Source organism: Eleutherodactylus coqui, chromosome 10 (assembly GCF_035609145.1).
Source record: "Eleutherodactylus coqui strain aEleCoq1 chromosome 10, aEleCoq1.hap1, whole genome shotgun sequence".
NCBI classification, from domain to species: domain Eukaryota; kingdom Metazoa; phylum Chordata; class Amphibia; order Anura; family Eleutherodactylidae; genus Eleutherodactylus; species Eleutherodactylus coqui.
Genome location: NC_089846.1, coordinates 109,642,940 through 109,669,013, shown reverse-complemented (window position 1 = coordinate 109,669,013; position 26,074 = coordinate 109,642,940).

Sequence of the window (26,074 nt, the reverse complement as noted above, 5' to 3'; positions counted from 1 at the left end):
CGCACACAGCTGAGTTACTTTCGCAATTGAGCTGCGTATGTTTTAAGAACTTCAGCTGGTGGCTGAGGTTAAATGGTGGCTTGTCGCTGTGTCATGTAAGCTGCATTAGCTTCACGGTGGCGTTGAACCCTGTGTGGTAAGATGTTTGTACAACAGTGACTGTTAGTTTCAACACTGGACAACAGTTGACGATTAGATGAAGTCTGGACTGGTGTTGGCGGCATTAGCACTTGAGATGACATGATATCATGTTCAGGAGAGCTGAGAGCCGGTATGTGTAAATTTGTGAGCTGTCATATATTGGAGGTGTGCAGCAGTCTGACAACTAGGTACAAGCTTGCAGACTGAGTACTGCTGTATCCATTGTAACTGAGGCTGCAGGGGTTTGTGGGGGATTTAGTTTGCCTATAATTCCTCATTCACTGCAGAAGGAGGATAAAGAACCTGTAATGATGTCACTGTCATGTGATCAAGGGGTGGAGCTAAGTGCCAGTAATAACTGACATCATCACAGGTGCTGTCAGGCTCTGCATGAAATTCATATGTCACACACACAAAATGGATGAAGAAGTGGTTGTAGTTTAACTGCCATGTGTGCATATGAGAAATAGCATCATTTCTGGCCGTTATATAACTTGTATCTTGCATTTATCACCCATTTACCCCTCTAAATTTCATACACATATAAATAACATTTGCATGAAGGACAATATTCAGCATAACTGAGCAGTGTAGATGTAATTTCAGTACTTAGTGGACAGTAAATAATTCATTAGCTCTAGAAGCATGTCTGTGTGAGTTTCCATAGTGTTCTAATGGCAACAGGAGTCATCATCGTCCTTCATGCCTTCCATCATTGCTCGAGAGATGGACTTCATTTAACAGTAGAAAGTGCACTTAGAATTTAAAAGGAAGGGAGATCCCTAGTATTCTGCATTTTAAAGTAATTTTCAGCACAAAAACATAATTTTGAGTAAACAGTTAGTGACCATTTAAGGACATCATATTATCATGACAAGTCAGACTAGCTATTAGTACAAGTGGCACTAAAATATATTGTCCCATTAGCGTAATAGCCAAGAGGAAAGAATACAGCAAACTGAGTCCACTATGTTCAGGTATATACATCAGCAGCCATCAATTAGCTATACACTTTCTTCTCTACTATAATCTAATGGCACGATAACTGTTGTAGCATTTGGAATAACCCATAGAGCAATATATTTTAATGACATATTTGCTTTAAACAGTAAATTTAAAATAATTATTTATTTACGCAATTCATTAATTTATTGTTATTGAAATTATGCACCTACTGGCATTATTTAGGGCTAAGTCAGACGAGCAAATTTTCCCACATGTATAGGTGCGGGAAATAATTAGCAAAACGCATGTATAAAAATTATGTGACCAAAGTGGCAGATGTGTTTTAAAATGTGCACATAAAGTGAGGTCCCATCGCTATCCCCTACTGTGGCTGGGACAGCTGCAGCAGGGGATTCTTTGGCTGTGAAACCCATGAATGCTGTTACATCCAGGGAATTCCCCCTGTTGTCAATAGGGCCAACGCCAGCAGCGCCTGCCCCATTGAAAACATACAGAGAAGATTGCAGTGACAGCTGTGGCTGATGATGTCTTCATCCCCCACGGGGAGTCCCCTCATCACTCCTTGAGGGGATGAAAAATTCCCCTGCCACAGCTGTCATAGCTGTGGCAGAGGACCACAATGCCATACCATTGCTCCCAATGGGGCCAGCGCTGCTGCCACTACATTGAAAGCACTTGGCTGAAGGCAACACCTGCAGACTTCAATGAATGGCTGAGCACTGCTTCTGATTGGCCACAGCGCTCAGCTAATCAGAGGCAGCAGTTTCCGGAGGCTGGGATTTTTCAATCCCTGGCCCCCAGAAGACAGAGAAGACTGCCAGGACGGGAAGAAGAGCTGGACAGCGCTTCTTGGTGAGTTATTTTTTTTTTTTAATAGCTAGGGATGATTTTTGAGGTAGGGCTTATATTTCAAGCGTGTGTTATATAACTTGTATCCTCCATTTATTCCCCATTTACCTCTCTACTGGCTGTATCTGTCATTTTAAGTTTACTCTTAGCTAGTGGGTAGAGACTACTGCTATGATGTCTTCTATACACTACGCAAGAATAAAGCACACAGATTTAGATCCCTAAGATCTCACGCCCACTGGTGTTTTATTCTCTCTTGTGCTGCGAGAGCAAGTGTAAATACTCGCTTCGCAGCACAAGAAAGACACTGGGATGACGCTGGGATATAGCCAGTATTTTTAATGGGGCCAGCGGCAGCAACGCTAGCCCCATTGAAAACATAGGGAGAATATCACAGACTTCTGCCGCAGCTGTCACAGCTGTGACAGCATGGCAGAAGTGCACCATGCTATCCCATTGCTTTCAATGGGATCGGCGCTGCTGCTGGTCCCATTAAAAGCAGTGGTGTGTGGAAACCCTAGCAGCATGATTTTCGGGGAAGGGCTAAGCGCTGTCTGTAATTGGCTGAGTGCTCAGCCAATCAGCACAGGTATTTCAGGAGGCGGGGATTTGTAAATCCCCGCCTGCTGAAAGTGCTGGACAGCAGAGAAGAGAGCCAGCCGGAGGACGCGCCTGAGCGTCAGAGACGTATTTTTTTTCTTTTTTTAACCAGTTAATGATAATTTTCAGGGGAGGGGTTATATTTTAAGCCCTTCCGTGAAAATCATGCTGCGGGGGTTGCCACAAACCACTGCTTTCAATGGGACTGGCAGCAGCTCCGATCCCATTGAAAGCAATGAGATAGCATGGTGCACTTCTGCCACAGCTGTGGCAGAGGATTCCTTCATCCCCGCGGGGATGAAGGAAACTCCTGCCACAGCTGTCACTGCTGTGACAGCTGTGGCAGAAGTCTGCGGTATTCTCACTATGTTTTCAATGGGGCTAGCGCTGCTGCCGCTGGCCCCATTGAAAACACTGGCAATGTTCCAGCGTTTTTCTTGCGCTGCGAGGTGAGTGTTTTCACTTGCTCTTGCAGCACAAGATAGAATAAAACGCCAGTGGGTGTCCACCCTAAATTTCATACACATATAAATAACATTTGCATGAAGGACAGCATACAGCATAACTGAGCAGTGTAGATGTAATTTCAGTACTTAGTGGACAGGCAGGGAAATTCTTCATCCCTGTAGGGAGTCCCCTTGTCACTGGACACTGTTCAGTAATGAGTGGATCCCCACAGGGATGAAGAAATCCTTTCCCACAGCTGTCACAGCTGTGGCAGAGGACCGCTATCTTCTCCATATGTTTTCAATGGCGTAAGACTGCTGCCGCCAGCCCTATTGACAACAAAGTGAAACCCATGGATGTGATAGCATCCAGGGGTTTCAAATCCAGTGATCCTCTCCCATTGCTTTCAATGGGGCCGCACTATATGTGCGAATTTGAGGATCGTGTGCGAATTGCGAAACGCTGTTCTATTTTTTGCAGGTGCGAATTTTATTCACATGTAAAAAATGGACATGTGACCGCTTTTATTGGAAAGCATTGGTTCTAATAAATGCCACTATACATGCGTTCAATATTCTCTCATCTGACTGGGCCCTTAAAAAGACAAAATAATGTAGTTTGTAACCCATTTATCTGAGTGTGAAAATATAACTAACCATGTGGTTTACAAAGGGCTGTGTAGTAATTTTCAAAGTTAATTCTCATCTGTTTAATTATATGGCCAGCAAATTATTGCAATTAATCAATAATGTAAAATACTGTTTGTTTTCTCTTCTGTAGCAGTTTTCCTAACACTGATTTAATGATTTAGCAACTGCTATGTAGTGTTCTTTATAGTGTCCAGCAAAATGCTATAACCTACTTAGATTTTCTATGTTTTAGGCTTGTTCACACGAGCATATATTGGCCACTATTTTCACAGCTGATATACACTACGCTGGGAGGGATAAAACTGGTGAACGGGTGCACAAATCTAATGTTTCTGTGCCCACCCTTTCCATTGCAGGCTCACCTCTCCTTTCCTCCCCGCTTGTTCTTTGCAATGGGAGGGGGCAGAACTGGGGCGGAGCTAAGTGACGGCCTCTCCCTGCTTCTCCCATTGATGGCTATGGACAAGGAGCGGGGAGAGAGCAGGAGCTTAGCTCTTCCCACATCCCGCCCTTTATCCACAGCCAGCAATGGGAGGAGACGGGATGGCGTCTAGCTTCACCCCCGCCCCGCCCCCTCCCATTGCAAAGAATGAGTGGGGAGGAGAGGATAGGTGAGCTTGCATGGGGGGAGGAGAGCAGAAGGAGGGAGTTTAGCAGCCACGCTGCTAAACTCCCTCCCACCTGGGGCCACTGCCGTGGGCTACTATGGGAGCCCATGCAGTGGCCGACATATTCTGGCCAAAAAGATAGTTCCAGGACTATCTTTTGGGCCCGACGTAAAAACGCCCGACGCTAAATTGGCCGGCCGGACACTTTTAGGTATCAGAAATCTGGCCATGTGATCTGATGCATTGGAATCCCATGCATCAGATCACAGCGTATATCAGCTGGCCGTGAAAACGGACGGCTGATATACACTCATGAGAAAGAGCCCTTATTGTGTAAAAGCATTAACCCATTCCAATCCACTGTCTGACGACTAAAGACATTCTGATTGAAGGCGGTACAGCTTCTGATGTCGGAAGACTTCCATCAGGGTATTCTTACTGTATATTACTGGTCGCTCCGTTGTCGGGGGCCTCTTCGGCCTGTCACATACCGCAGTACTGGCTTTAGCCAGCAGATGGTGCCATTGTAAAATGGCACAAAAGAGAAAGTACCCTAGGAAACCCTGAATCCTAAATTAGATTGCAAAGTGTTAAATCACTGTAGATCTAATCAGACATCTATGACTGAGGCCTTAGTCAGACGGGCGTTTTTTCGCGCGATTTGCGGATCGCATGACGGATGCGCATCCGCAAATCGCGTGACCGGTGCGCGCAAGTCGCCTGCAAATCGCCCGAAAATCTGCTCCTAGCCGCGTTTCATTAGAAACGGGCCGGAGCTGTCCAGCGCATTGCATTCAATGGAGACGGCAATACAGCCGTCTCCATTGATAGCAATGCGCTGCGGGCGAGCCCGGGGTGAATTGTCAGTAAGGGCTTAAATATATAAGCCCTTACCTGCAATTCATCCTAAAATGTGTAAAAATTAAAAAAAAATTGTATACTCACCTTCTGCCGGCAGCCGGAGCTCCGCGCGGCCGTCCTGCAGTGGGTGTGAAGGGGGTGTGAGTCAGACCTGCCCCCTGATTGGCTCAGCGCTGAGCCAATCAGAGGCATGCCTCACTCACACCCATTCATGAATTCATGAATGGATGTGAGTCAGACCTGCCCCTGATTGGCTCAGCGCTGAGAGGCAGCAGTCACTCACCCATTCATGAATTCATGAATGGGTGTGTGAGTGTTTTCAGCCTCTGATTGGTCAGGGCTGTGACCAATCAGAGGCAGATCATTCAGCAGGCGGGGATTTTAAAGCCCCGCCGGCTGAATAGTGCCAAGAAGCAGTTCAGGAGAACTGACAGCGGCCGCGGCTGGACTCCGGCTGCAGCGGAAAGGTGAGTATACATTTTTTTTTTATTTTAACACATTTTAGGATGAATTGCCGGGAAGGGCTTATATATTTAACCCCTTCCCGACAATTCACCCCGCGCACGCCGGCAGCCCATTGCTTTCAATGGAGCGGCTGTATTGCCGCTCCATTGAATTCAATGGGCAAACATCGTTCTTCTCTGCCACAGCTGTTACAGCTGTGGCAGAGAAGAATGATTTGTCTTCTATATGTTCTCAATGGGGTCGGCGCTGCTGCCGCCGGCCCCATTGAGCGCATATACAGAAGAGAACAGGAATCGCAGATCGCAGATAGGTGCGATCTGCGATTTTTTGTTCTATAATTTATCGGACGAGCGCATAAAAAGCGCTCATGTGTCCGATACCATTGCAAAGCAATGGTTTTAAAAAATCGCCGGACGCATGCGCATGCGCAAATCGCGGCTAAAAACGCCCGTCTGACTAAGGCCTGAGAGTGGCATAATTATTTTGGTCACAGTGGATTCAACCACGACCAGACTCGGGCCCGAGGGTGGCCCATCTATATTTCCAGGTTAACACCCTTTTCAACTGAATCAGCATCCATAGGATGCAAATCCAATTGATAATTATGGCGCAATAGAGAGCCATTGCCTCCCTGTCCCTCCTACTCTGGCAAGTTACAAGCTACGTTCAAGTAAAGTATAACTGTACTTTCTAAAAACATTTGACATGTCATAGAAGCATGACAAAAGTTTTAATCACTTGAAGTCTGGCTGCTGAGACCCCCACTGATCAGTATAATGAGCCAGCTCATACGCACACTGCCATTGTGTACTAGCTGAAGATGGACTCAGTAGAAAGTTATACTTGAGGCAATGTAGCTTAAAAAAGGCCCCTCTCCAGAATGCCCCTTGTTACATGCACATTAGACATTAAATTGACATTTAGCAAAACAAGTTAAAGTTTGCTGACACTGTATTTAATGCCCTGTGTCAAGCAGATTTTCCTAGAGGTGCCTCACCCCCAACCAACATTCATCCCAATCCATCTCACCCTGGAGTCGGCTAACACATACTGTACATACCATACTTGTTTTTCCAGGAACCACCAATAATGGGGAATTGTCATAGGCTGCCAAGTCAGCTAGCTTTACAATGGTGGATCAGAGACCTGATTGGACATTTGTTTGGTGTTGTTTTGCAATTGGACTACTGAACTAAATTTCTAGGTCTTCCTCAATAGGTCCCCTATGGTTACATTGTGAACTGATATCTAAAAATAAACATAATACTTCTTCAAATAGCTACATGTTATAAACATACAGTTGGAGTGTTGTATTTTCTATTCTCCGTATTTAGCATCTAACCTAATTCTATACGCCATTCTATGCCTTTTCCTTCGTTCTTCTATTGACTTCTGACAAACCATGCTCTTTTATTACATTATTGATGCTTTCATATAAGATAACTGTATATGACTTCATACATTTTTTATGATTGTATCTTAGTGTGTCAACATATTTTCTTCTGTTATATACATATCTACCTTGTGGTAGTGTTGCGTACTTTTATATTCTAAAACTCATTGAAGTTTTCCCAATTCTATATACTTTCATACAAAAAGTACGTCCAGAAAAGTATAAAATTATTATATCATGAAAACTTTTCATACATTTGGCTGCTGTTTGTATATCTCCAACATTTTCATAGTTATTAAGGTTGAAAGTGTCAGAAGTAAAAAGTCAATGCCAATTTAATGTTCTTAACTTTATTTCTATTGTTGGTCTGTATTTCCTTTTTCCTTCCTTCTACTAACTGCTTAAAAAGAGCAAAGAGACATGGCTCACCAGAGATCTGGTAGATCTTCTAGTGGGTCCTGCGGGCATCATGTTATTGACTGTGTGGGATAAAACAGGGCCGAGATAAAACAGGGCATTGTGCTCAGTGTTGGCATCAACACCAGGCAGCTCCAGGCAGATGTCAGGGCCCAATGCTTTTGGAGGGCCCACTGTCAGAGGTGTGGGTGTAGTTGGAGAGGGAAGTCTGTTTGATACAAATAGAATGAGCTATTCATGCCCTGCAGAGTTTGTTATGAGATCTGTAATCTCCTACTCTCTGCATGATGGCAAATGATCCAGCAACCTGTGTATCTTTAATACCAATCCTGTCAACTGCTCTTTGGTTTCTTCTTTTCTGAGGTGCCAGAGAGAAGGTGTTGATATGGGAGCAGTACTGAAAATACAAAGGATGCTAAATAGAGATGAGCGAACGTACTCGTCCGAGCTTGATACTCGTTCAAGTATTAGCGTGTTCGGGATGCTCGTTACTCGTGACGAGTACCACGCGATGTTCGGGTTACTTTCACTTTCATCTGTGAGACGTTAGCGCGCTTTTCTGGCCAATTGAAAGACAGGGAAGGCATTACAACTTCCCCCTGCGACGTTCAAGCCCTATACCACCCCCCTGCAGTGAGTGGCTGGCGAGATCAGGTGTCACCCGAGTATAAAAATCGGCCCCTCCCGCGGGGCCACATCTAACCGTGTGCAGTAGTGTGGAGGCTGCTTTTAGCAGTGTTGCACATTTTTTTTTTGGTATATCGGCCGTGCAGAACATTGCGCCCTGCAGTAATAGTCCAGGGACAGAAGTGTGGAGGCAGGGAGAGCGTTAGGAGTTATTGTAGGCTTCAAGAACCCCAACGGTCCTTCTTAGGGCCACATCTAACCGTGTGCAGTAGTGTGGAGGCTGCTTTTAGCAGTGTTGCAAATTTTTTTTTTTGGTATATCGGCCGTGCAGAGCATTGCACCCTGCAGTTATACTCCAGGGACAGAATTGTGTAGGCAGGGCCAGAAGACATATATTATTGATTGAATATACGCAGTGGTCCTTTTCAAAAAAATATTTGAAAAAAATTTATTTGGCCTGCCTGTCACTGTGCTCAGTGTTCTGGGTCCGTGTCTGCTGGGGGTAGTAGTTCTCCAAATAAATACGCAGCCAGCTAAGTGTTACAGCAGGCTTGTGCTAAATTATTTCCTGGCTCTGAAATCACCGCTCTGTTGCAGCTAATAACAGTGCAACACTGCAGTTCCGTGACACACTCCAGGGACAGAATTGTGTAGGCAGGGCCAGAAGACATATATTATAGATTGAATATACGCAGTGGTCCTTTTCAAAAAAATATTGGAAAAAATCTATTTGGCCTGCCTGTCACTGTGCTCAGTGTTCTGGGTCCGTGTCTGCTGGGGGTAGTAGTTCTCCAAAATCATACGCAGCCAGCTAAGTGTTACAGCAGGCTTGCGCCAAATTATTTCCTGGCGTTCCATAAGCGAACTCAGCCTCCAACCACAGGCCAATAAGCGGCACATTTAATTACAGCGTTGTGTTTCTGCATTCCTGGTAATACAGCATGCTGAGGGGTAGGGGTAGGCCTAGAGGACGTGGGCGCGGCCGAGGACGCGGAGGCCCTAGTCCGGGTGTGGGCACAGGCCGAGCTCCTGATCCAGGTGTATCGCAGCCCACTGCTGCGGGATTAGGAGAGAGGCACGTTTCTGGCGTCCGCACATTCATAGCACATTTAATAGGTCCACGCGGTAGACCTTTATTAGAAAATGAGAAGTGTGAGCAGGTCCTGTCGTGGATGGCAGAAAGTGCTTCCAGCAACCTATCGTCCACCCAGAGTTCTGCGCCGTCCACTGCTGCAACTCAGAATCCTCTGGCTGCTGCTCCTCCTTCCTCCCAGCCTCCTCACTCCATGAAAATGAGACATTCTGAGGAGCGGGCAGACTCCCAGGAACTGTTCTCGGGCCCCTGCTCAGATTGGGCAGCAGTGGTTCCTCTCCCACCAGAGGAGTTTATCGTGACTGATGCCCAACCATTGCAAAGTTCCCGGGGTCCGGGGGATGAGGCTGGGGACTTCCGGCAACTGTCTGAAGACCTTTCAGTGGGTGAGGAGGCCAATGACGATGAGACACAGTTGTCTATCAGTGAGGTAGTAGTAAGGGCATTAAGTCCGAGGGAGGAGCGGACCGAGGATTCTGAGGAAGAGCAGCAGGACAATGAGGTGACTGACCCCACCTGCTTTGCTACGCCTACTGAGGACAGGTCTTCAGAGGGGGAGGCAAGGGCAGCAGCAGGGCAGGTTGCAAGAGGCAGTGCGGTGGCCAGGGGTAGAGGCAGGGCCAGACCGAATAATCCACCAACTGTTTCCCAAAGCGCCCCCTCGCGCCAAGCCACCCTGCAGAGGCCGAGGTGCTCAAAGGTCTGGCAGTTTGTCACTGAGAGTGCAGACGACCGACGAACAGTGGTGTGCAACCTTTGTCGCGCCAAGATCAGCCGGGGAGCCACCACCACCAGCCTCGGCACCACCAGCATGCGCAGACATATGATGGCCAAGCCCCCCACAAGGTGGGACGAAGGCCGTTCACCGCCTCCGGTTTGCACCGCTGCCTCTCCCCCTGTGCCCCAACCTGCCACTGAGATCCAACCCCGCTCTGAGGACACAGGCACTACCGTCTCCTGGCCTGCACCCACACCCTCACCTCCGCTGTCCTCGGCCCCATCCAGCAATGTCTGTCAGCGCAGCGTCTAGCCGTCGCTAGCGCAAGTGTTTGAGCGCAAGCGCAAGTACGCCGCCACGCACCCGCACGCTCAAGCGTTAAACGTGCACGTAGCCAAATTTATCAGCCTGGAGATGCTGCCGTATAGGGTTGTGGAAACGGAGTCCTTCAAAAGTATGATGGCGGCGGCGGCCCCGCGCTACTCAGTTCCCAGTCGCCACAACTTTTCCCAATGTGCCGTCCCAGCCCTGCACGACCACGTCTCCCGCAACATTGTACGCGCCCTCACCAACGCGGTTACTGCCAAGGTCCACTTAACAACGGAATCACGTGGACAAGCACAGGCGGGCAGGGCCACTATATCTCCCTGACGGCACATTGGGTGAATTTAGTGGAGGCTGGGACAGAGTCAGAGCCTGGGACCGCTCACGTCCTACCCACCCCCAGAATTGCGGGCCACAGCTCGGTGGTGGTATCTGCGGCGGTGTATGCTTCCTCCACTAAACCACCCTCCTCCTCCTCCTCCAACGCAACCTCTGTCTCGCAATCAAGATGTGTCAGCAGCAGCACGTCGCCAGCAGTCGGTGTCGCGTGGCGTGGCAGCACAGCGGTGGGCAAGCGTCAGCAGGCCGTGCTGAAACTACTCAGCTTAGGAGATAAGAGGCACACGGCCCACGAACTGCTGCAGGGTCTGACAGAGCAGACCGACCGCTGGCTTGCGCAGCTGAGCCTCCAACCGGGCATGGTTGTGTGTGACAACGGCCGTAACCTGGTGGCGGCTCCGCAGCTTGGCAGCCTCACGCACGTGCCATGCCTGGCCCACGTCTTTAATTTGGTGGTTCAGCGCTTTCTGAAAAGATACCCACGCTTGTCAGACCTGCTCGGAAAGGTGCGCCGGCTCTGCGCACATTTCCGCAAGTCCCACACGGACGCTGCCACCCTGCGCACCCTGCAACATCGGTTTAATCTGCCAGTGCACCGACTGCTGTGCGATGTGCCCACACGGTGGAACAATACGCTCCACATGATGGCCAGGCTCTATGAGCAGCGTAGAGCTATAGTGGAATACCAACTCCAACATGGGCGGCGCAGTGGGAGTCAGCCTCCTCAATTATTTTCAGAAGAGTGGGCCTGGTTGGCAGACATCTGCCAGGTCCTTGGAAAGTTTGAGGAGTCTTCCCAGGTGGTGAGCGGCGATGCTGCAATCATTAGCGTCACCATTCCTCTGCTATGCCTCTTGAGAAGTTCCCTGCAAAGCATAAAGGCAGACGCTTTGCACTCGGAAACAGAGCCGGGGGAAGACAGTATGTCGCTGGATAGTCAGAGCACCCTCCTGTCTATATCTCAGCGCGGTGAGGAGGAGGAGGAGGAGGAGGAAGATGAGGAGGAGGGGGAAGAGACAGCTTGCCCCACTGGTGAGGGTACACATGCTGCTGGCCTGTCATCCTTTCAGCGTGTATGGCCTGAGGAGGAGGAAGAGGAGGAGGAGGAGGATCCTGAAAGTGATCTTCCTAGTGAGGACAGCCATGTGTTGCGTACAGGTACCCTGGCACACATGGCTGACTTCATGTTAGGATGCCTTTCTCGTGACCCTCGTGTTACACGCATTCTGGCCACTACGGATTACTGGGTGTACACACTGCTCGACCCACGGTATAAGGAGAACCTTTCCACTCTCATACCCGAAGAGGAAAGGGGTTCGAGAGTGTTGCTATACCACAGGACCCTAGTGGACAAACTGATGGTAAAATTCCCATACGACAGCACTAGTGGCCGGAGGCGCAGTTCCGAGGGCCAGGTAGCAGGGGAGGCGCGGAGATCAGGCAGCATGTACAGCACAGGCAGGGCAACACTCTTTAAGGCCCTTGACTGCTTTATGGCTCCCCAGCAAGACTGTGTCACCGCTCCCCAGTCACGGCTGAGTTGGCGGGAGCACTGTAAAAGGATGGTGAGGGAGTACGTAGCCGATCGCACGACCGTCCTCCGTGACGCCTCTGCCCCCTACAACTACTGGGTGTCGAAGCTGGACACGTGGCCTGAACTCGCGCTGTATGCCCTGGAGGTGCTTGCTTGTCCTGCGGCTAGCATCTTGTCAGAGAGGGTGTTTAGTGCGGCTGGGGGAATCATCACAGATAAGTGTACCCGCCTGTCAACCGACAGTGCCGACAGGCTTACACTCATCAAGATGAACAAAGCCTGGATTTCCCCAGACTTCTCTTCTCCACCAGCGGACAGCAGCGATACCTAAGCAATACGTAGGCTGCACCCGCGGATGGAAGCATCGTTCTGTATCCCCATCAAAAACGGGGACCTTTTCGCTTCATCAATCTGTGTATAATATTCCTCCTCCTCCTCCTGCTCCTCCTCCTGAAACCTCACATAATCACGCCGAACGTGCAATTTTTCTTAGGCCCACAAGGCTCAGTCATATAATTTTTCTAAACAATTTTTATACGTTTCAATGCTCATTAAAGCGTTGAAACTTTCACCTCAACCAATTTTTATTTTAACTGGGCTGCCTCCTGGCCTTGTTACCAATTCAGCCACATTAACCAAAGCAATTAATGGCTTTCACCTGCTCTCTTGGTTGGGCATGGGCAATTTTTCTGAGGTACATTAGTACTGTTGATACACCAATTTTTGGGGGCCCTCGCCTACAGTGTAATCGAATTAATTTTTAGCCCACCTCCATTACATCTGACGTTACCTCAGCTGTGATGGGCAATGCAATGGGATATTTTTATGTACCGCCGGTGGGTTCCAGGGAGCCACCCATGCTGTGGGTCCACAGGGAGTTATAAATGCATCTGTGTCCACTTCTAAAGAACCCCAGTCTGACTGGGGCATGCAGTGTGGGCCGAAGCCCACCTGCATTTCATCTGACGTTAGCTCTGCTGTCCAGGGCACTGCAATGGGATACATTTATGTACAGCGGGTGGGTTCCAGGGAGCCACCCATGCTGTAGGTGCACACGGAATTCCCATTGCGGAGTTGGGGATTCCCAATTGTACCTGCCTGTGACTAGTTATAAAAAACCGCGGTCTGACTGGGGCATGCAGACACCTTGACAGAATGAATAGTGTGTGGCACATAGGTTCCCCATTGCTATGCCCACGTGTGCAGCTCCTGATGGCGGTGGCACAGGATTATATTTCTCATTGCTTCTGTACAGCATTGTGGGCTATCGCCCCGCCCCTTTTAAAGAGGGTCGCTGCCTAGCCGTGCCAACCCTCTGCAGTGTGTGCCTGCGGTTCCTCTGGCAGACGCACTTATAAATAGACATGAGGGTGGCGTGGCATGAGGGCAGCTGAAGGCTGCGCAGGGCCAATTTGGTGTGCGCTGTGGACACTGGGTCGTGGAGGGGGGGTTGGGCAGCATGTAACCCAGGAGAAGTGGCAGCGGAGTGTCATGCAGGCAGTGATTGTGCTTTGTTGGAGGTAGTGTGGTGCTTAGCTAAGGTATGCATTGCTAATGAGGGCTTTTCAGAAGTAAAAGTTGTTGGGGAGGGGGGGCACTCTTGCCGCTATTGTGGCTTAATAGTGGGACCTGTGAACTTGAGATGCAGCCCAACATGTAGCCCCTCGCCTGCCCTATCCGTTGCTGTGTCGTTCCCATCACTTTCTTGAATTGCCCAGATTTTCACACAAGGAAAACCTTAGCGAGCATCGGCGATATACAAAAATGCTCGGGTCGCCCATTGACTTCAATGGGGTTCGTTATTCGAAACAAACCCTCGAGCATCGCGAAACGTTCGTCTCGAGTAACGAGCACCCGAGCATTTTGGTGCTCGCTCATCTCTAATGCTAAACCATGTGCTGCATTGTAGAGAGCAAGAGAGCAGGTGATTATGGATTTCATAACAAACTCTATAAGGAAGGAACGGTTCATTTTAATTGTATCACCAATGCAGTCAGGAAGGATGGAGGGGGCACAGAGGGAGCTAATTACTGTGGGGATGAGAAGGCACAGAAGGGTCTGATTAATGTATGGTGGCTGTATGTTAAGTCATAAAGGGGGTAATTATTGTGTGGGGGTCACAAGGGAGCTCATTATTGTCTGGGGGTCAGAAGAGAGTTAATTATTGTGTGGGGGCACAAATAGAGCTAATTACTCTCTGAGGGCCACAAAGGGGGATATTTACATTGTAGGGGCAACAAATGGTGCTGAAAGAGACATTAGAGATAATGACAGGATGCGAAGAGTGTGCAGAAGAGTGTGTCACGGGAAGAAGTCTTCATGGAGGTCTGGGTTCAGGTCGAGAATAAAAGAAGATAATCAATTTCAGGGTTCACAGTGTTTTTAAATATATTTTAGGGGGCATGGTTAATAGTGTAATTTTAGGTAATACTCTGTAATATTATTATCAGAGGAGCCATAAATGTTTGGCCAGCCAACTCTTCAGAGGCAAGACATAGCTGGCATAAGTCATGAAAGTCTGGACCAGATGGAGAAGAAAAAGAATTAGTCTGATCAGAGGATGCCGCCTAGGAGCCACTCAGTGTCATTGTGCATTTTGTCTCTGACTGAGTTCTATCAGTATTACATTCGCATGTAAGGTCTACAGCATTCTAGTTTGTGAATCTACAGCTTTCAGCACATCCTTACCATTGGTCCGGTCATATTGGGAGCTGCAGTTTCACATGGTAAAAACTTCTATAGCACCATTATTTATCAGTGTTTTTTTTTTTTTGCTTACACTGTTCTATAGATGCTGGGGGAGCCCAGGATGTCATGCCAGTGTGGCGCACAGTAGTGATATAGGGAAATCCACTGCTTTGTAAGTACAGGTTGCATTCCTGTATGGTGTGGCGAACTTATCTATGGCTGACATCCTTGGTATCGATTCATATGTGCAGACTGTTGTCTGCAATCACCCTTCCCCAATCTGGGTTGAGGTGAGTGGCTGCACATTAGTCTGCACAAGAACATTTAGCTCCCCGATATTGCAATCTGGCTTTCTGCATGCTACTAGGGTATATAGTGATTGATCCTGCCCTGCAGTTTATCAGTTGGTGTGTATTTGGGTTCTTTTTCTGTGAGTTATATCTTTGTACATTTTTCTTCTCACCTCTGTGATTCCATTGATTTTTATGAATTTGTTCATATAAGCGTATTTTACATGTTTGTGCAAAAAATATGTAGTATGCTCTTTTTCCTGCTCATTTGCACAAGGAAAGGGCACATATTGAACTAGTTACACTAATTGCCCATTTCAATGAATGGGAGCATGGTTGTGTGTTTTTATGCAGTGGCAAATGTGTGCAAATTTGCATGCACAGAAAGTACAGTAAAACACTTACCTGCGCGTACAAACGTGCAATGCCCATTCCGCAAATACGTGCATAAATGCGCTTACCCCTGTGTGAATCTTGCCTTAGGTCTTGTTCAGATAAGTGTGTTTTTTGCGCACAAAGTAGCCTCGCAAAAAGATTGCCGCTCGCGTGTGGAAAAATTGTGTGAACGTGTAATGTTTCATGTGCAGACGACCCGAGCTTCAGGCTCAAGAAAATTAACCATTCGCTGGAGCAGCTGCACTTTAGAAAGCGCAGCTGCTCCAAGAAGGAGAGAAGAAGCTCCACAGGGCTTCAGGATTTCCCCTAGCAGGGAGAGAGAGCAAAGCTATAGGGGATTAACCCATAGCAGGGAGAGACAGAGCGGGCTATGGGTTAATCCATAGCCCTGCTTTTCTCTCCCTGCTATGAAGGTTTAACCCATAGCTCCGCTTTGTCTCTCCCTGATATGGGTTAATCCCCCATAGCTCCACTCTCTCTTCCTGCTATGGGGTATTAATCCATAGCCTGTTCTCTCTCTCCTTGCTTTGGGGATCCCTGAAGGACATTCCCATAGTCCAGAGAGAGAGAAGGGCTAGGGCTTTATGGCTTCTCACAGAGATTCCCCATAGCAAATATAGAGGGGGTGGGGCTAGAGGGATGTTGCTAGAGAGCGGATCCCTGTAGCCCTGCCCTCTCCTCCCACAGTCTCAGGGAAGTCCTTGGAGGAAGACCTGCAAGCCCGCCCCCCTCTGTCTCCCGGCCAGTGAAAAATCCCTTGGGGAGAGAGGTGGAGGGAGTCCCTTACTGCCCAATGCTACTGGGAAATTGCCCAGCAGTGGGGCTGGAGGAATACCCCAATGCTTACAGCAGGGCATTTAAAACATGCTGCCCAAAAGCACATATTAAATGTCCCATTGTATAATTCCTGTTAGTCCCTGCAGCGATTAGGGGAATCCTCAGGGCCTCTCCTGTGAGCAGCAGGGTATTCCTTCAGCTAGCAGAAATATTCTTTTGTTGCACAGGAGTTTCAATTGACTCCTGCTCCCATAGGAGTCAATGGAAACTCCTGCGAAGCTTGCACCAAAGATAGGACAGGTCCTATCTTTTGTGCGCACAATGGAGCTACATGCAACCTGCACTTGCATGTCCTATCTTTGGTTTCCATTAGAAGCGTGAAAAAAATGCTCATCTGAATGAGGCCTTCAACAGAAATAGCTAACAGAAGTTCATACAGTGGTGGGACAAACATTTTTTGAGCCTAAAGCACAAATGACAAACTTTTTTCCTGTTTCTCATATATCTTCAAAAATGTGTGTTTGCCAAGCGGGAGTATGCCAAGCTTATTTACCTTCTACATGCTACTGATACATTTTATGATAAAACAATGAACATTGTGTTTCCCTTCAATAATTTATTAATTCTTTTTTTTTATTATATTATTTCTCAGTCATCTTCCAGTTGGTTTGACAGTAAAATTCTTCACATTGCTATTTGGCCTTAAGTGCACCCTGGAGCCCTGTCAAGTCCTGCTGTGCTTCTCTGACAGCAAAGACCTAGTATACTCCAAAACTGCAAGACTGTCTGCACTTCACTGTCAAAGTTAGATCTTGACAGGTAACAGGGAACCAAATGTGCTAATGGTTCTAAAGTGCAATTGGCTACCCATGGCAACTGGTCAGGAATATTAACCCTAGACCATATGGGTTACCAAGAGAAACAGTGGATAACTGAGCAGATGCTAAATGAAATAAATTACAATGCTATAAACTAAAGCTGACAAAATTATTAATTTGAATACTAAGTGGAGGTACATTTTAAACTAGAAATGGACTTTTCTAGTATGCAAGCTACTTTCTGTTAAGTCTGAGCCATAGGATTTACTAACTTCATTGAATTCAGCTTAAGGCCAGGTAGAAAAAAAAATGTAGCAAAAGTACAACAGTGTGTAAGCACTCGGAATGATAATATTACTGATGCACATTATCTGTTAGTTATAAGGACCCCATAATGGTGTACAACACAACTGTGAAAGAAAGACAAACATTATTGCATTGCAGTAAATGGTAATATATGCTAGCTTTCTGTGTTAAATATTTATTGGGCATTGTAACTAGAGATGAGTGAGCATACTCGATAAGGCAAACTACTCGAGTAGAGCCTTATTCAAGTACCTGCCCGCTTGTCTCTAAAGATTCAGCTGCCAGCGCAGGTGACAGGTGAGTTGTTGCGGTGAGCAGGTGGGAGCGGGGGGGAGAGAGGGAGAGAGAGATCTCCCCTCCAGTCCTCCCCACTCTCCCCACCGCTCCCCGCCCCCTGCCGGCACCCGAATCTTTAGAGACTAGCGGGCAGGTACTCGAATAAGGCACTGCTCGCTCGAGTAGTTTGCCTTATCGAGTATGCTCGCTCATCTCTAATTGTAACCCATTGAGCCATTGATTTTCCCAAGATGCCCACCAGAGTGTCACAAAACTCAGATGGGCGGGTCCAGATGAACTGACAAAAAAAAACTTGTACACAGAGGTGTAACTTAAAGCTTCTGGGCCCCATTGCAAAATCTGTAACAGGACCCCCAACTATAATGTTTTATTCATAGTACTGGGCTCCCTATATGGAGAGATGCCTCATGGGCCCCTAAGCCTACTTGACCTGGTGCAACCACATCCTCTGATCCCCTGTAGTTACAGCCCTCCCTGTATGGTTCTGTATGAAATCGTTCCAGCGCCTGTGTTTTGGGATGGGGTGAGTTACCATCATTTGATCACATATTGCATGACAGTCATGCAGATTTCAGCAGCTAGCAGCTCTCTTCCCTTGGCTCCTTGAGTTAACCCCCCCTTTTTCTGGAAAATTTATAAAAAACCTTAACCCCTTAGTGACCACCCCATAGTGTTTTTACGTCCTAGCTTGCTAGGCTTTAATCCCCAGGGACGTAAAAACATTCTCCCTGCAGGGATTAACACTTTACAAGTTGTGGACGTGACAGCTCCATACTGCCGGCTCCAGGAGATAGCCGACAACCTCAAGCTGTTCTCCTGGGCCGTGGGACTTCCCCCCCCCCCCCAGTTACATGATTGCAGGCGTTTGCCAAATGCTGGTGATCATATGAATGTTAATGTAAAGTAAATAAAAGTTAAAGATTCATCTGACCTCCACAAGTGTGCAACGGGGCCTAAACACCTGCAAGCAAAATGTCTGTTCTGAAAAGCATCGGCTGCTCCTTTTGGTTAGGGCCCCGTTCTGCATACAGACATAAGATTAGGGCCACATTGGGCATGTTTTTGAACACGGAACAAACAGGGGTATCCATTTTGGGTGTAAGTCTTGATTCATATGTGTGCTGTACAAAAAAAACCCTGTTTTTGAAATGACACAATTGCCAAAAAAATGAAAATCGTAATTTTTTCCTTCTGCTTTGCTTAGATTCATTCAAAAACTGTGGGGTCAAAATATGCCATACACCCCTAGATAAATTTGTTAAGGGGTCTAGTTTTTAAAATGGGGTTATTTGTAGGGGTTCTCCGTTGTTTTGGCTGCTCAACGGCTCTACAAGTGTGAAATAGGGCCTAAATCACCTTCAAGCAAAACGTTTCCTCTGAAAGCCCCTGGCTGCTCCTTTTGGTTTGGGCCCCATTGTGCATAGAGACACAAGATTAGGGCCCCAATGGGTATGTTTCTGAATACAGAACAAGCAGGGGTATCCATTTGGGGTGCAAATCCTCATTTTTTTATGTGCACTACATAAAAAATCCTGTCTTTTAAATGACATATTTGCAAAAATATGAAATGTTATTTTTTTCTCCCCTAAATTTCATTAATTCCTGAAAAGAAACTGTGGGGTCAAAATACACATAACATTCCTCAGTGAATACATTCAAATGTGTATTTTTTTAAATGGGATCATTCGTGGGGGTATCTATTATTCTGACACCTATAAGCCTTTGCAATCTTGGCTTTGTGTAGGAAAACAAAATGTTCGTCAAAATGTTAATAATCAATGTTAAATTTGTACGTCTCCCAAATGGTTAAAAAAAAAATGAAGTTTTTCCAATGTGCATCCAGAATAGAGTAAACAGATGGAAATATATATCTCATCAAAAATTTGTACAGTAGGTTTGCACATATTTGAGATATTGCAGTTGAAAATGTGAAAAAATTACAACTTTTTTAAAATTTTCCAAATTTTGGTGCTTTTAATAAATATACACAAATTCTATTGGTCTGTTTTTACCACTAAAATGAAGTATAACATGTGGCGAAAAAAAACTTTGTCAGAATCGCTTGGATATGTAAAACCTTTACAGAGTTATTCTATGTTAAAGTGACACATGTCAGATTTCCAAAATTTGGCCTGGTTATTAAGGCGCAAACAAGCTTGGTCACCAAGGGGTTAAATAAAGATTTTATTTAAAAAAAAATGTAACTGTAGAGATAAAAAAAACAAACAAACAAAAAAAACCTTTATGATTTCTATAGGTGTGTATTTCAGGTTAAGCACCCTAAGGCCTCAGTCACACGGGCGCATCGGCACCCGTACACCGGCGCCGATGCGCCCATGTGACTGCAGGAAGGAGACGGACGAACCTGCAGATGTCCGTCTGCTGGTGTCAGTCACACGGGCGCATCGGCGCCGGTGTACGGGTGCCGATGCACCCTTGTGACTGAGGCCTTAAGGGACCTTTCATATGGGTGGAATTTTTCTGCATTCCGCACCAAAACCTATACCTTAATCCGCTACTGTGAATTCCAAACCAAAACCCACAAGTCACATTGGTGATTGTGATGCAGAATTGCTGGCAGAAGTTGCGATCCCCATGAAACTCTGCACTGTGTGGATTTTACTGTGGAATTTATGGTGGTTTCTCTGCTTTGGGCACCAACAGGCTTAGGAAATTCCCTTTAACATTCTACTTTTGCTTCTGGCTTATATTCCCTAATTAAGCATATGAATAGTAATTGCCCTAGAGGTTTTGCCAACTACACTAAATCCTGAACTTTTCATTTTGGCTATGGTTGCCCCTATTATTGCTAGAAAGCAGAAGAATTCTTAATAAATCTCACTCTTGAATCGCACTGTGAACGTGTCCACGCGGTGTACAATAATGCATTGTTTAAGGATATGAAAAGAATATACTTATAAATTATAGAAATGTTGTCATAGGGGTTCACACTTGTTGTTCATGTGCTGGTAATTTTACTGCAGGGATTTATTCCTAATTACTGGCACACTATTCCAGAAATGTACCCTTCTCACTTTTATCATTAAAAATTCATTTGGGATTCATTTTAAGAACGTTTCACAACTATCTCATTTGGCTATCATTACAGTAACAGGCATTTTGTGGGTTTTATTACTTTCTGCATTAATTAGTTTGCTATTGGATTATCTTAAATATCATAAAACAAGATGCATATAATGGTTTTTAAAACAGCCTTGCTCAAATTAATTTGAATAAGTTGACCTTATACAAACTTCCTGCTATCATGGAATGATTTGTTAAGAATTTACAAACTTTCCAAGCAATCACAGACTAATCAGAAATTAATTAAAGAACCTTGCAGCCTTTAGGCAAAGCATGTGCTTTTTTTTTTGCACATTTATCTAATACAACTAAAAGCCTTAGGAACCTTTCACACAGGACGGATTTTGTCACTTTAGTGCTGATTTTGTTGCGTTTTAACTCCGGAATGGGTTCTACAGAACGTCTTGTGAAATTGATTATTTTTTTCTACGCAAGAATTATATCTTCTGTATGTTAGAAATCCACAACAATTCCTCAAGACATCCTTAATTCTGCATCAGAAAGCTTTTCTGCTGCGAAAGCAAAGACACTTGAATTTTAACAAGCGCGGAATTCAAGCCTCATTGGGATAACATTGTGATGCAGAAATATCTGTGCAGACTAATTCCATCCCATGTGAACGATCCCTTAGGGTGGCTGCGAACAGAACTTTTTTGGGGGAAAATGTACTTTGCAATATTTGATTCAGTTTTTTTGAGCTAAAGCTAGAAGTGAATCCAGGATGAAAATTTCCCTGCTTTATAGTTCTATCTTTTTTAATCCACTTCTGGCATTGGCTCAAGTGCATCAAAAAGTGCAGGAACATTTTGCAAAAAATGCGTGTGAATTCAACATTAGGGTATCTTCCCACAAGGGGCAATCGCTGTGGGCATTCCGCAATGGAATACCAACAGTAATTCCACAAGAAATCAGCAGTGGCCAAATCTGCACCATTTATGTGTGAATTTGGATGCATTTTTAATAGAGATGAGCGAACGTACTCGTAACGAGTACTTACGCACCCGAGTACCGCCATTTTCGAGTACATCAGTACTCGGGTGAAAAGATTCGGGGGGCGCCGTGGCGGCACGGGGGGTAGCAGTGGGGAGTGGGGGGGAGAGGGAGAGAGAGAGGGCTCCCCCCTGTTCCCCGCTGCTACCCCCCGCACCGCCACGCCTCTCCCCGCCCCCCGAATCTTTGCGCCCGAGTACTGAAGTACTCGAAAACGGCGGTACTCGGGTGCGTAAGTACTCATTACGAGTACGTTCGCTCATCTCTAATTTTTAATTATTGATTAGAGATGAGCGAACGCGTTCGTCCGAGCTTGATATTCGTGCGAATATTAGGGTGTTCGGGATGTTCGTTATTCGTGACGAACACCATGCGGTGTTCTGGTTACTTTCACTTCCTTCCCTGAGACGTTAGCGCGCTTTTCTGGCCAATTGAAAGACAGGGAAGGCATTACAACTTCCCCCTGCAACGTTTAAGCCCTATACCACCCCCCTGCTGTGAGTGGCTGGCGAGATCAGGTGTTCGCCTAATATAAAAGTCGGCCCCTCCCGCGGCTCGCCTCAGATGCGGTGTGAGTTAGATGAGGGACAGTGCTGTTTATACCGGAGCTGCTGTAGGGAAAGAATTGGTAGTTAGTGTAGGCTTCAAGACCCCCCAAAGGTCCTTATTAGGGCCACTGATAGCTGTGTGTTGGCTGCTGTTAGCAGTGGGATTTTTTTTTTTTTCTCAAAATCGCCTCTGCAGACCGTTGCACCTGGCATTAGGGACAGAAGTGCTGCATAGGCAGGGAGAGTGTTAGGAGTGAGTGTAGCCTTCAAGAACCTCAACGGTCCTTTCTAGGGCCATATTTATCCGTGTGCAGTACTGTCCAGGCTGCTGTTGGCTGTGCTGCATTTTTTTTGGGCTTCTCAAAATCGCCTCTGCAGAGCATTCCACCCTCCATTGATACTGCAGGGAAAGAATTGTATAGGCAGGGCCACAACACAGTTATTATTCATAGAATATATGCAGTGCTGCCTGTTGGTGGGAAAAAACTGAAAAGAAATCTATTTGTCCAGCCTGTGTCCGTCCTTACGGGCGGTGGAGACGTGTGAGCTGCGTGAAAAACATTGCTAAATCATACGCACCCAGCTACGCTTTACTGCTGGCTTCGCCATTTGCTTTCCTTAATCGGGAAAAAAAATACCTGCTCTGCCACAGTTAATAACTTTGCTACCCTCACGTTCTGTGACACATAAGCAGGGACACAGCGCAGTTATTAAACTTCTCAGGTTCATTGAATATACGCAGTGCTGCCTGTTGGTGGGAAAAAACTGAAAACAAATCTATTTGTCCAGCCTCTGTCCGTCCTTACGCCTGTGGAGACGTGTGAGCTGCGTGAAAAACATTGCTAAATCATACGCAGCCAGCTACGCTTTACTGCTGGGTTCGCCATTTGCTTTCCTTAATTGGGAAAAAAAATACCTGCTCTGCCACAGTTAATAACTCTGCTACCCTCACGTTCTGTGACACATAAGCAGGGACACAGCGCAGTTATTAAACTTCTCAGGTTCATTGAATATACGCAGTGCTGCCTGTTGGTGGGAAAAAACTGAAAAGAAATCTATTTGTCCAGCCTGTGTCCGTCCTAAGGGCGGTGGACACGTGTGAGCTGCGTGAAAAACATTGCTAAATCATACGCAGCCAGCTACGCTTTACTGCCGGCTTCGCCATTTGCTTTCCTTAATTGGGAAAAAAAATACCTGCTCTCCAAGAGTTATAATAACTCTGCTACCCTCACGTTCTGTGACACATAAGCAGGGACACAGCACAGTTATTAAACTTCTCAGGTTCATTGAATATACGCAGTGCTGCCTGTTGGTGGGAAAAAACTGAAAACAAATCTATTTGTCCAGCCTCTGTCCGTCCTTACGCCTGTGGAGACGTGTGAGCTGCGTGAAAAACATTGCTAAATCATACGCAGCCAGCTACGCTTTACTGCTGGGTTCGCCATTTGCTTTCCTTAATTGGGAAAAAAAATACCTGCTCTGCCACAGTTAATAACTCTGCTACCCTCACGTTCTGTGACACATAAGCAGGGACACAGCGCAGTTATTAAACTTCTCAGGTTCATTGAATATACGCAGTGCTGCCTGTTGGTGGGAAAAAACTGAAAAGAAATCTATTTGTCCAGCCTGTGTCCGTCCTAAGGGCGGTGGACACGTGTGAGCTGCGTGAAAAACATTGCTAAATCATACGCAGCCAGCTACGCTTTACTGCCGGCTTCGCCATTTGCTTTCCTTAATTGGGAAAAAAAATACCTGCTCTCCAAGAGTTATAATAACTCTGCTACCCTCACGTTCTGTGACACATAAGCAGGGACACAGCACAGTTATTAAACTTCTCAGGTTCATTGAATATACGCAGTGCTGCCTGTTGGTGGGAAAAAACTGAAAACAAATCTATTTGTCCAGCCTCTGTCCGTCCTTACGCCTGTGGAGACGTGTGAGCTGCGTGAAAAACATTGCTAAATCATACGCAGCCAGCTACGCTTTACTGCTGGGTTCGCCATTTGCTTTCCTTAATTGGGAAAAAAAATACCTGCTCTGCCACAGTTAATAACTCTGCTACCCTCACGTTCTGTGACACATAAGCAGGGACACAGCGCAGTTATTAAACTTCTCAGGTTCATTGAATATACGCAGTGCTGCCTGTTGGTGGGAAAAAACTGAAAAGAAATCTATTTGTCCAGCCTGTGTCCGTCCTAAGGGCGGTGGACACGTGTGAGCTGCGTGAAAAACATTGCTAAATCATACGCAGCCAGCTACGCTTTACTGCCGGCTTCGCCATTTGCTTTCCTTAATTGGGAAAAAAAATACCTGCTCTCCAAGAGTTATAATAACTCTGCTACCCTCACGTTCTGTGACACATAAGCAGGGACACAGCACAGTTATTAAACTTCTCAGGTTCATTGAATATACGCAGTGCTGCCTGTTGGTGGGAAAAAACTGAAAACAAATCTATTTGTCCAGCCTCTGTCCGTCCTTACGCCTGTGGAGACGTGTGAGCTGCGTGAAAAACATTGCTAAATCATACGCAGCCAGCTACGCTTTACTGCTGGGTTCGCCATTTGCTTTCCTTAATTGGGAAAAAAAATACCTGCTCTGCCACAGTTAATAACTCTGCTACCCTCACGTTCTGTGACACATAAGCAGGGACACAGCGCAGTTATTAAACTTCTCAGGTTCATTGAATATACGCAGTGCTGCCTGTTGGTGGGAAAAAACTGAAAAGAAATCTATTTGTCCAGCCTGTGTCCGTCCTAAGGGCGGTGGACACGTGTGAGCTGCGTGAAAAACATTGCTAAATCATACGCAGCCAGCTACGCTTTACTGCCGGCTTCGCCATTTGCTTTCCTTAATTGGGAAAAAAAATACCTGCTCTCCAAGAGTTATAATAACTCTGCTACCCTCACGTTCTGTGACACATAAGCAGGGACACAGCACAGTTATTAAACTTCTCAGGTTCATTGAATATACGCAGTGCTGCCTGTTGGTGGGAAAAAACTGAAAACAAATCTATTTGTCCAGCCTCTGTCCGTCCTTACGCCTGTGGAGACGTGTGAGCTGCGTGAAAAACATTGCTAAATCATACGCAGCCAGCTACGCTTTACTGCTGGGTTCGCCATTTGCTTTCCTTAATTGGGAAAAAAAATACCTGCTCTGCCACAGTTAATAACTCTGCTACCCTCACGTTCTGTGACACATAAGCAGGGACACAGCGCAGTTATTAAACTTAGATAATTCATTCACTAGAGGCAGTGGGGCCTTTCGTTTTCCAAAAAGGGCAAAAATTATATTTGGCCTGCAGTCTTGCGCCAATTTATTTCCTGCCTGGGAAATCTAATCACTGGTAATACAGCATGCTGAGGGGTAGGGGTAAGCCTAGAGGACGTGGACGTGGACGTGGCCGAGGACGCGGAGGGCCAAGTGAGGGTGTGGGCACAGGCCAAGCTCCTGATCCAGGTGTGTCGCAGCTGTCTGCTGCGCGATTAGGAGAGAGGCACGTTTCTGGCGTCCCCACATTCATCGCCCAATTAATGGGTCCACGCGGGAGACGGTTATTAGAAAATGAGCAGTGTGAGCAGGTCCTGTCCTGGATGGCAGAAAGTGCTTCGAGCAACCTATCGTCTACCCGCAGTTCTGCGCCGTCCACTGCTGCCAATCCGAATCCTCTGTCTGCTGCTCCTCCTTCCTCCCAGCCTCCTCACTCCACTACAATGACACCTGCTCAGGAGCGGGAACACTCCCAGGAACTGTTCTCGGGCCCCTGCTTAGATTGGGCAGCAGCGGTTCCTCTCCCACCAGAGGAGTTTATCGTCACTGATGCCCAACCATTCGAAAGTTCCCGGGGTCGG